Raw genomic sequence first — 12858 nt, 5'->3', positions numbered from 1 at the left:
GACAGTCTGCTTTTTAAAAAAGTTTACACATTTTGTTTTTTGCCTGGGCCCAGTGCTCTAGCTAGTTTGTGTTTGAAAGAACTTACAAATCATGATTTTATAAGTGTTTGGAGATCTTATCCATCAGAGTGCCTTCATACTTTTAACCTCCAGCCTTCTAGACTCTTAGAAGTAAACAAAGCCTCCTGTAAATTCGTTTAAATCAATCAACTTATTATTTATCTTTTTTTAAAGGATAAAGAGGCCTTAGCAGTAATAAAGGACACCAGGACTGTTTTTAATTTGTTTGAAAAACTTGAGTTTCAACCGTACTTCAGCGCTCACTTCCAACCATTCAAAAGGGACTTATTACTTAATATAAGACTTTGCAGGTATTTAACAAGGGACAACACCCCGAGATAGCTACAACAATGACCAACAAATGTTTGTAGACTGTGGTTTCTCAAAAGAGTCTTTACTGCATACAGTGTGTGTCTGACCTGGTCTGCTCCAAGCACGACGAACCTTGTTGAAACCCCTGGTTATTGAATCTGGTGTTAGAACATGCTGCCAAGTTATAATTCTCTGTTTATCTGGTAGATCAATTCCATTGATTAGTCGATTTACCATGTTTATGCTTCTAGCCGATAACATGTTGAAATCAGAATCAAAATCTTTGTAGACTGTTGTGGAGTACTGTATATTATTTAAGTGTTTTTCATAATGCAACAATACATAATGGTTTTTTCTAGAAAGAACCTTGGAAATGTTTAGGAATTATTGAATTTTGGATAACATGTAGCATGAAAACTGTAACAAATAATGGTGCATTGAGTAACCTGCACCAAACTGCTGTGGTAGAAATAGCAAACGGAGCTGATCCATTTTCCTTTTTTTTGTTGTTGCATGAATTGCAATCATAGAAGCAATTTAGCACTACTGTTGTAGCAATTTTTGCACAACCATGTAAATTGTCTCAGTGTGTTTGTAACCATTGATGCACCTTAGTGTTTTTTGCCCTAATTTTTGCACAGTGATAAACAAAGTTTTTAGAGTGTTATTAAATAGCAAATGGTTTTAACTAACAATGTATGTTGTGTAAATGTTGCATTAATGTTTTACATATATTGGAATTATTTTTATTTATCATACATTAAAAAGGTACTCGACAGCAGTTTTTTGTGTATTTTTCCTTCTGTTAAATTTGGATCCCCTGGCTAACTCTTCTTAGTGTGCTAGTTAGATGGCTTGATTTCCCTTTTGAGTTTGAGTTTGCAGGTGCTTCGTAATGGCTCGAGTTCTGTGACCTCAGCCATCTTTTCCTAACTATGCTTGGTTTGGCGGCTGTTTTTAATGCCCTGCTGTGTCTTTGCTGTGATATAATTTTGGTGGGTTGAGCCTTTACTCTGAGCATATAGCTCACTAATCGAGTCATACCTTTTTTAATGAGGTTTGTCTGAGTGATTAGTGTCTGATTTTGGGTACGACTCAGCTGAATTTATTGTCTCACCAAAATATAGTTTCATAAAGCTCCATTCACTTTCTAATGTTAAATCTTTCCTCATGCAAAATTGGAATTGTCCTCTGTATATTACTCTCCTGGTTGTCTAGGCTATTCTCCAGGGTTGACTCTTGAATTTGGGGGGAGGAGTTTGATTGCAGCCTGTAGCTCAGTCTTCATCAGTATCTGTTTTCTTTGTGTACTCCAATAGTTGTATTTTTTTAAAGTAATGCTGTTTGTTATCCTTTTGTTTGGGTATTGTTATTGTTTGTTTCATGAATTCCTGGTCATTTATTTGTTCTGTGTGTGTTTGGTGTTTTGTTTACCGTACTTTGATGCATATTGTACTTGTCTTAAGAAGGAACTGCTCAGTCTTTACTTGTTCCAGGAGGTGATGGGGAAGGATTGACTGTTTGGACTCCATCTGTGTTGCTTTTAACTGTTCTTCTGTTGGCACCTCTATGTCCATTGTCCATGACTCCCTTTGCTAGAGGAGGGTGCTATTCAATTTTATGGTGTCACTGGTAATCCCCGATGGTCAGTGTTGAGTGGATTAGGTTGGCTTTTGGGTTTCCCTCTTCTCACCAACCTTTTAAAGTCTTGAAAGCCTAGAGGCCTTCTTTCATTTTCCTGAACCACCTTGATCCTCCTTTGGCATCACCTAAGAGTATTGCCAGGTGTTTCAACATATTTGATTGATCTGATTTTTAATTTATAGAGCGCAGCAGTTACCTGAAGGCATCAAGGTGCTATAGACTAACCGTCCAGAAAGAGAGTACCTGCGAGAGGGTGATACCATGGATGTCTGTAGGCAGAATAGCCAAGCTTTTAGGACCTTTCTAAAAGGGAGGTGCTCGGAAATGGCTTTAATGTTTATCGGCAGGGTATTCCAGAGTTTACTGGCAGCCTTAGAGAAGGCTCTGTCGCCCCATTTCTTCCTTACTGTTCTGGGTACATGGAGATATAGATTAGAGGATGAGAGAAGGGATCTGCGTGGGGAGTACCAGGTGAACATGGATTTCAGTCTCATAGGGTAGAGTAGTTAGAGAGCCTTATGGGACATACAGAAAGAATTGGTGGTGATGCGTTTGTTAATGGTAAGCCAGTGTAAGGTTTCAGTCCCTTCACCGCAGAGTGTCTTTTGGGAATGTCCAGAACCAGTCTTGCAAGGGCATTTTGCACTAGCTGGAGTTTGTGCTGCATATTGTTGCTTGAGTCTAGGTAGAGTGAATTGCAATAATCCAACATGGACATTACCAGTGCGAGGGCGAGCTACTTACATGCAGGAAACAGGATATATGGAAATATTTTTTTCAGCATCTTCAAGATCCAGGTGCAAGTGGAGACAGTACAGTTAGTTTGGGCATTGAAATTGAGGTCAGGGTCCAGCAGAACTCCCAGGTTCTTGGCCTTGTCCTAGAGAAGGACATGTTCCTTGGGAAAACGGCCAGCAACTGCTGTTCCAGCTTGTTGCCCATGTGCCAAAGACCATCACCTCTGTCTTATCCCCATTTAGTTTTAGAAAATTGGTAGACATCCACTCTGCCACCTTAGTCATACAGCATCGAGCATTCTCAGCCAAAGATCCTGAATTCTTAGGGATTGTTACCATGATCTGCGTGTCATCAGCGTATGACACTATCTCCATTCCACAGGAGTGAATACTGTTGTTTGCCTGTTTTATGTGTTGGCTGTTTGGTTCACCTGTTTCTGCTCAGTATTAGGTTGTTAGTCAATCTATCTGTTAGCTGAATCACCCAAAACTGAGGCAAAATCAAGCAAACTGCAGCAAATTGAGACTGTGGGGTGGGTGAGAGGTCAGTGCGATGAACTTCAACTGTTCGGTGCTGTTCAGCGTGTCACACACATCTTCAATTCGTTCGGTTCAAAATTATTTCATCGTAATTTATGTTTCTTTCCTTTTTTAACAGTCAGGTTTGCCTCTACAATGACAATTCTTACTGTCCCAATAAACCGTCCCTTAGCTACCTAGACATCCCTTCTGCTCCCGAACCTTTTTAAAAACCAATTCAGAAACCAATGGGCCTCAGTCAACACCTGTACCAGCACAATCACTGGGTTAAATGCTGAGGCGTTAAGAGGTGTGAAGAGGGATTAAGAGCCTGGCAGGTTCTCTATAAGGCATTCTCACATCAGGGCAGAACTGGGTTGGCAGCCAGTCTCCTCTGGCTTCTTTAAATCCTTCCAACTTCGTTTCCATCCAGTTGCCACCCTGTTACCTAGCGCTAGCACTGATGCACTGATGCTTGATCCACTTTTTTATTTTATTTATAAAGTTTTATATAGCGCAAACAAGATTCCGAAGGATATCAGAGCGCTTTACAAAAATGGTGGAAGGAAGGTCATAAAAGCAATGACGACATCAAGTACGAATATAAAAAATAAAAAAAATAAAAACACAAGAATTAATCACATAATTACAAGGCAAATAAGACAGGATGAGTAATACAATAAACAGGTATATAGCAGGCTACCCAGGAAGGCACCCTAAGCAGTTAGGAAGAACAGCATCAACAGTTTGTACAATGAATGTAGGATCACCAGCTTCAAGCAGGGCAAACCTATGCCAATTATGGTAAAAAATGTATTAATTAGGAATCTTTTGGCTTACAGTTTGAAAGCAGCCGTTGAGGAGATTCTGCGAATTTCCAGAGGAAGAGAGTTCCATATCTTTGGGCCGTGCCGGAGAAGGCTCAGTGACAAGTTCTCTTTTTGCTAAGGATGAGTGGTTTCAGGAGGAAAGTGTTAGAACTACTTGAGGCTCTTCCACCGTATTGATAATGTAAGCTTTTGTGCTAGGTTTCTGGGATCATTGAGATGCAGAGCTTTGTGCACTAGAATGGCAATCTTTAACTGTTTCATAAACCACCCAGTTCCCAGCATTTCCCCATTGCAAGAAATCGGGGCAAAGCTGAAGGAAACTCAGAAGGAAAAAAAACAAATACAATAGAATCAAAATACGAATCTCCTAAATAGTGATGAAACTTATTCCCTCCGAAAAATTATTCAAAGACTCATCCATGCCCAGGAATTTTAAGGGTAAAGCCATTCAAAACCCCATATCCCTATTTCTAATTTTTCAAGTAAAAGAACAAAAAACTGGTCTCTCCCCTTCTAGAATAATTGATGGGAAAAGCTCAGGGGAAGCTCCAAGCAGAAACTAATAATTTCAATTGGAACCGGCAAGAACGCCCCATAAAAAGGAGAAATACAAGATCAGGCAAAATAATAAGAAGATTTCGGCAAAGAAAAGAGCTAAACGGTGAATATCAAAAACAGTAGTAACGGATCCCTCAATATATGTCAGCAGTCACACCCAAAAATTCCTCTAATCGAAATAAAAGAGAAAATTCTTAAATCTGCTAGCACCAGATTTATCTTCAAAACTCTTAAAATCAAATGAACATATTACAGAAGTATTTATCAGGACCTCCAGGATGACCCTGAAAGCCCAATCTCAAACCTTTTAGAATGTATGGACATATTCCCTAGCGGCAATTGCCCATTAAACCGAGGGAGAATAGTCAAACTGTTACATAAGGTTACACTCCTCCAATCATTAACTACAGGAGAAATACAATCAGTCTCTTTTCCTGACAAAATGACCTGCTCAGTGGCTCACACAGAGCTCTGGTAAAATGTAGTTCCAGCTATTATAATTAAAGAACAAGACATTCTTCATAAAAACTTTTGATATCAAAATGGTTAAAAAGGCCAGCTCCGCCAGTGACCAGATGAGGCATGCTAAAGAAATTATAGACATCACTGTCAACAACCTTTACTAGCTCAAAAAAGAAGGTAAAAAAAGAAGTATGCGCAAGACATCACTCTGCAGATCTCTATAAAAGATGGAGTCAGGTGAATTTGGAATGGATCAGACTCAAGGCAAAAGCCGCTATCGGATGAAAATTCCTGCGCTTGGATAGCGGGATCTCTGAATAGGAATATGTTGGGCAAGGATTTGAAGTTGCCTTTTTAGAGATAAACATTCAATAGTATCATGAACATCGTGGGAAAGACTACAGGCAAAATGCTTTCTATTCTGGAATATTCACCCTCTATTGTGTTACTGCAAGAAACATGGTCCTTGACGACTTTCTCTCAAAAAGAATACTTCATGTTTGTTAAAACAGCAGAGGCCTCTAGAAGAGGCCACGCAAAAGGAGGCCTAGCAATCCTACTGAGAGAAGAAATAGATTGGGACCCGGAAGAAATTGAGTGCTCTCTTCCAAATGTTCAATGCATTAGTATTAAGTGCCGGAAAGAAAGAATGGAGCCTTCATCAACTATATATTTCCCGCCAGGAATCACAAAAGATCATTTCTTGACCAAAGCATTCAAGGAAATCGAATCAAATCTAGAAGTAAGGGGATACCCTTTGATGATAATGCTCGGGGACTTCACTGGAAAGATCTCTAATACATTAATCAATAATAGGGGAAAATCTCCACAAGAAGTAGCCTGTTCAATACCTACTCCTGTCTTCCTCGATAAAATAAAAGCATATAAAAGGGGAAAATGTTTTTGTCATCTATTGAAGCAATTAATGGTTATAATAAACAGGAGAATCTATGGCGATATTTCGGCGGCATACACCGGACTGGGTCCAACTCAGTCCTCAACATAAACTATTTTATCTGTAGTTTAGACATATTTCCGAAGGTCCAATCGCTTTCTACTCAATATAATCCCGAAAGTGATCATGCACTACTTTTTGTAGAAATTGTCGTCTTTACTCAGCATACTTCTCCGTGGTCAATCCGTTCTTTTAAAGGACGGGCAGCCATAGACCACAAAACTGGAAGGATACATTGGAACTCGAAAACAATAAGTAAAAAAAATCATACAATCTGCCAAGATCTGCTAACATCTGTGAGTAAAGTAGGCAATCCTATAAGCAGATTTGAAGCCACTATACAGTCGGTACTTGCCTCTCTCCAAGGAAACACTGCGCGGCTTGAAAACGTCAAAACACGTCAAATGGGAACACACGTTGATAATAATTCTAGACAACTAGATAAATTAACTAGAATTCTGTGCGATGAGACAAGGAGAAATAAGGAAACTGAAAAAACTTTACCAACGGAAAAAGGAGAAAGAAAGACAAGCTCTGAGAGATCGTATCTGGGTCGACATCTAATTAGCTCTAAAACACAAAAATAATAAAACATTTTGGAACATAATCTCTGCACAGATGGGGATACGAAAATCAGCTCAAGCCACGCGAATATCATCAACCGACTGGGAAAAGTATATTCTAAGGCTTTAAAAATGTAATCATCAATATCAGATCTTCCCCAGACTGGATCAATCGTTGAAGAACCAATCCGAGCAGGAACCAATGAACATTTCAGCCGCACAAATCTCTACTCTGATATCGTCTGCCAGGTCATCTGCAGCGATGGGACCAGATAAGATCCCAATTAAAGTTTTACAAAAAAACGCTGACGACTGGGGTCAATTCTTAGCCCCACTTTTTAACATTGCCTGAAAAGCGGGGAAATACCAGAATTTTGGCGGGGAGAGTGGTGGTTCCTCTCCTAAAGAAAAAAGTGCAAGAACTAATCCCTCAAACTACAGACAAATAGCTCTTCTCAACGTTGAACAATCACAATATCAATTTTTTTATATTGAATTGGCAAAATATTGAGTTTTAAATATCAAGTGGACATAATATCGAGTCACAAAAATATAGTGGTGCAAAATATCGAAATTCAGGTAATAAATATTGATTTTCATAATATCGAAGTTAGTAATATCGACAATCATGATATAGTTGTTAAAAATATCGATTTTTTGATAGTGTTTTAAGTGTTAGTATATATGTGAAAAGTATGTATTATTTTTGTAATGTGTGTTTGCATTTTTTTAAAGTGATGAATTTTATGCTTTTTAATTTTTGCATACTTAATTCCGTAGCGGGTTGGGGGTTTATAGGAGAATAGGATTCAGAAATAATTTAAATATAGTAGTTTAAATATACATTTTTAGGAATTATTAATTATTTTTAATTTAATTTTGTGTTTAAGTTCTGTAGCGGGTTGTGGGTTTATAGGGGAACAGGGTAGGAAGTAATTTAATTGTAATTAAATAATTGTTTATTTGTATTTATTGGTATTGATAAAGAATTTATTGATAATTATTTAATAATTGGTAATTCATTTGTACTAATTGGTAATTACTTTTTATAAATTGATTAATTGATAACTATATTAATTGTATTAATTTATTATTTGGAGCTGGTTGTGGGTTTATAGGGGATTAGGGTGGGAAGTAATTTAATAATAGTAATTTAAATATTAATTTTTAGGAATTATTAATTATTTTTAATTTAATTTTGTGTTTTCATTCTGTAGTGGGATGTGGGTTTATAGGGGAATAGGGTGGGAAGTAATTTAATTTAATTGTAATTAAGTAATTATTTATTTTTATTTTTTGGTATTGATAAATAATTTATTGATAAATAATTATTAATTGGTAATTAATTTGTATTCATTGGTAATTACGTTTTATAAATTGATTAATTGCTAATTATAGTAATTGTATTAATTTATGATTCGGAGCTGGAGCATGGGTTTATCGGGGAATGCGATGGGAAGAAATGTACTTGTAATTAAGTAATTATTTATTTTTATTGTTTGATATTGATAAATAATTCATTCTGAATTAATTATTATTTGGTAATTAAGTGTTATTAATTGGTAATTATTTTGAATTCATTGATAAATTGGTAATTATATTAATTGTAATAATGTATTATTCGCAGCGGGTATTGATAATTAATTTACTGTTAGTTAATTTACTGTTAATTAATGATTAATAGGTAATTGATTATTGATCATTAATACGTACTGGTATTTATAATTAATTAATTATTAAATAATTTGTAATTGGTAATGAATTTTTTAATAACTATTTATTGGTATTTTTAAATATTTTATATATATTTAATTATTAAATCATTACTTTCCCTACCGTTGCACTCTCTGGAGTGGGAATAGTAATTTTTACCCCTACGCTATCCAACACTTTCCCTACTGTTGCACTCACTGGAGTGGGATTAGTAATTTTTACCCCTACGCTATCCACCACTTTCCCTACTGTTGCACTCATTGGAGTGGGAATAGTAATTTTTACCTCTATGCTATCCAACACTTTCCCTACTGTTGCACTCTCGGGAGTCGGAATAGTAATTTTTACCCCTACGCTATCCAACACTTTCCCTACTGTTGCACTCATTGGAGTGGGAATAGTAATTTCTACCCCCACGCTATCCAACACTTTCCCTACTGTTGCATTCTCTGGAGTGGGAGTAGTAATTTTCACCCCTACGTTATTCAACACTTTCTCTACTGTTGCACTCACTGGAGTGGGAATAGTAATTTTGTACCCTTCCGCTATCCAACACTTTCTCTACTGTTACATTTGGTGGAGTGGGAAAAGTACATTTTTCCTACCCGCTATCCAACACTTTCCCTACTGTTGCATTCACTGGAGTGGGAATATGAATTTTTACCCCTACGCTATCCAACACTTTCCCTACTGTTGCACTCTCTGGAGTGGGAATAGTATTTTTTTTACCCCTACGCAATCTAACACTTTCCCTACTGTTGCACTCACTGGAGTGAGAATAGTAATTTCTACCCCTACGCTGTCCAACACTTTCCCTACTGTTGCACTCTCTGCAGTGGGAATATTATTTTTTTTACCCCTACGCAATCTAACATTTTCCCTACTGTTGCACTCTCTGGAGTGGGAATAGTAATTTTCACCCCTATGCTATTCAACACTTTCTCTACTGTTGCACTCACTGGAGTGGGAATAGTAATTTTCACCCCAATGCTATCCAACACTTTGCCTACTGTTGTACTCTCTGGAGTGGGCATAGTAATTTTTACCCCTACGCTAACCATAACTTTCCCTACTGTTGCACTCACTGGAGTGGGACTAGTAATTTTTTACCTACCGGCTATCCAATGCTTTCCCTACTGTTGCACTCACTGGAGTGGGAATAGTAATTTTTACCCTCCCGCTATCCAACGCTTTCCCTACTGTTGCAGTCACTGGAGTGGGAATAGTAATTTTTACCCTCCCGCTATCCAACGCTTTCCCTACTGTTGCACTCACTGGAGTGGGACTAGTACATTTTATCCTCCCGTTATCGAACACTAAAAATATTGAATATTTTTTTATATTTTCAAGTTAAAATATATATATATATATATATGTATTAAAAAAGAAAAATGCATGTTCATATTTTTTTAATTATATGCGAAAAACATTTCCTAGGCAATCATAAAGACAAAATTACAAATACGGAGGGTATGATAGAAATCCAAAACGATAAAGTGTTGTATAAAAACTATATAGTATATATATTGTTCATTAATAAAAAAAATCATAACAAATTAAAAACATCAGAAATTCATTTAACAACATATATGTATCAACAATAAATTTTACATTAAAAATACAATGTTACAATACAGTGAAATTTCAATCAATGGGTACCTTGTCATTAATATAACAACAAGCAATTCATTAATAGCGTAGTAATCTTTCGACGCGCGTTTCGGCGTATCCAACGCCTTTTTCAGGAAATTACCACAACCTAAAAAAAGAAAGTTTGTTCGAAACCAATATTTAAAATACTTAAATTAAATACAGTTCCTTTAACAGTGATATACCATGATTATCTTAGTCTATGATAATCCACTGTATGTCTCATTGTACCTGTATATCTTATATTTCTTTTATTTAAATGTTTTTAACACTAAACTTCTATCTACACATTATCCTATCAAAATATTTTATACACAATACCTCTCCATTAATTAAAAAATGAAACATTGCTTCCATTGATTGTTTTTGCCAAATCCATTTTTGGAACCACTCAGTCTTATGTGGAAAAACGAGCGAAGGATAATTTGCACTGTACTGACTATACAATAAAGTCAGGAAGCTACAAATAGAGACATGAAAAAGAATCATGTCGACCTATCTTATAATGATGTTGTATAAATCAAGAGATGGGTCTACTTACTTTATATATTATGGAACATGAACATAATTATTGTCATTTGCTCCCTTGTTGATGTACATTCATAAAACAGCTAATTCTGTAATAAAGAAAATGAAATATGCATATATACCATGTTGGTTTACTTGTTGCTCAAGTATCAAAGATTGTCACCCACAATAAAGGATGTTACACTTACTTAAAAGTCCCACTTCAAAGATATGGGGATCGTGAACTCCTATTTAATGTTTCTTAAAAACTTTTTTGCCCCCAGTTCTCCATCCAAAACCAGTTCTATTATCTAAAAATTGGGAAGATTAATAGTGAAGATAATATATTAATATATCTTACATCTATTTAATATGCTTATCAATCTAAACTATATATAGTAGTATACTCCACTCTCTTGTAGTGATCATTATTCTTGGTATGCAAATCTCTTTTATTCAATGATGGAGTGTTAGCGACATAATGTATATTAAACTGCTTGCTTTTGTACCCGACATCTATTTGATTATATTGTGTACAGATCACTCAGTTTAGAGTGATAATGTCCCTTTTTATCCTTTTGTATCCCGGTATACTATTTGGCCTACTAAGTACAATATATAGATGTATGCAGCCTAAATTTAAAACCAATGTTCTTCGATTAAAGCTAAACTTAGAACTTCGGTGGCATACTCATACCTATTTCTAGGCTGTACCCTGGCTTTTAACATCGATTACTAAGGCACTGTGATAGCACAATCCTTATGTCAACAGCTGAATCCTACGTACGGAGCGAGACACATTTTTAATAATAACAAGGAATGGCTCCCTTTATCTCTAATGTTATAGGTAGCGCAAGGTCATATATATAATATAATTGTCTCTTACTAATTGTATACGACCTATACTATGTCTATTACGTACTGCATACCTGTTAAGAAAAATACTGCGTTCATATATTGTATTATCTTCGTATTTGTAGTATAAGCGATAGAGAATCATGCACGTTTTTAACATGAAAGCAAGTCGACGATCTATATTCCCATAGAGCTTGATGTAGCCAATGGTGGGAACGCAGGGGTCTAATACGCCCAAGCTGTAAAAAGATCATATATAAAGAACCGCCGTTACTAAACGGTATTGTGATTACTCTCCTGTCTATTGATGACTGTTAGCTTGCGTGGGGTTACTGAATTTACCTGCAGTTGTTCCCCGTCGTCGTTATCGCTTGCTCGTCTCGCCCGCTGTTGGCGTCTGACGTCACCGGATGGAGAGGTTAAAGAACCTCATCTCTCATACGCCTGCTATAAGTAGGCTATGTGGATTGGTGCTACCACAACAAGTGTGCTGACAAAGGGCGGGTCTTATTACTATGGTTACACTTTGTATTATGGTTCTACTCTTGTTGTCTAATATCACTGAATAGAGCGTTCAAAGAGCCTCGTATACTGTGAATACTCTATGTAAACAAGTCCTGCCATGTCGTATATTACAAAGGAAAAACGGGCTTTCCTCGCCAAGGTTACCATGTATGTTAATGTTCTTATTTAATATCACGAACAACAACCCTATTCTATTTAACGGTGATTATTTGATATGTAATCCCGTTGGTAAAACAGAAACCTCGATACGAGTTAGATATTATTTAATATGTATAGAAAAAATGTGAAGGGGGTAGGTAAAGGTTTATAATAAACTAGAAGTTCCTACTATTCTCTCTCACATTTTAGGACACAAACCGATCAATTATGCAGATCTATACCTAGATCAATGATGTAATACTCAAATCGAAAATTAGCAGAGTCAGAGTATTTCATTTATGAGGAGGATTCCATTATCTTAAGGCATGCTTAGACTCAACAGTTATTCTATACTGTGTGGAAGATGTTCTATTTAAATACTGTGAGTACTAAGATAATAAGTAGAGCTATCTTTTTTTAAAAATATTTTTAAATAATCGCATTCTCCCAAGGGATTTCACTGTTCAGCCCCCTTCTATAGGTATCTAGGGTGAAAATCCAAAATACTTCACGTTTTTCCAGATTTTCTCACCTCATTTACCCTCTGGGGTTCTGATTCTTTCTAGAATCCTCCATTTGAAATCCTCTGGTTTGTGGTTTTTCTCCACAAAAAGTTTGACCATAAGTGAGACAAATCTTTTGTTACGTATGGCCGAACGATGTTCAGTAAGGCGGATTTGGATGGATCTGGATGTTTCTCCTACATACCCTAAGGTACATGGGCAGAGAATCAAGTATATGACGTTGGAAGTCTTACAATTCCACATCTCGTTAGCGCATACATTATAGCCATTATAAGTAAAGATGTCTTCTTCTAGAATGGAGCTGCA

Source organism: Lissotriton helveticus, chromosome 12 (assembly GCF_964261635.1).
Source record: "Lissotriton helveticus chromosome 12, aLisHel1.1, whole genome shotgun sequence".
NCBI lineage: Eukaryota > Metazoa > Chordata > Amphibia > Caudata > Salamandridae > Lissotriton > Lissotriton helveticus.
This window is presented reverse-complemented; position numbering follows the sequence as displayed.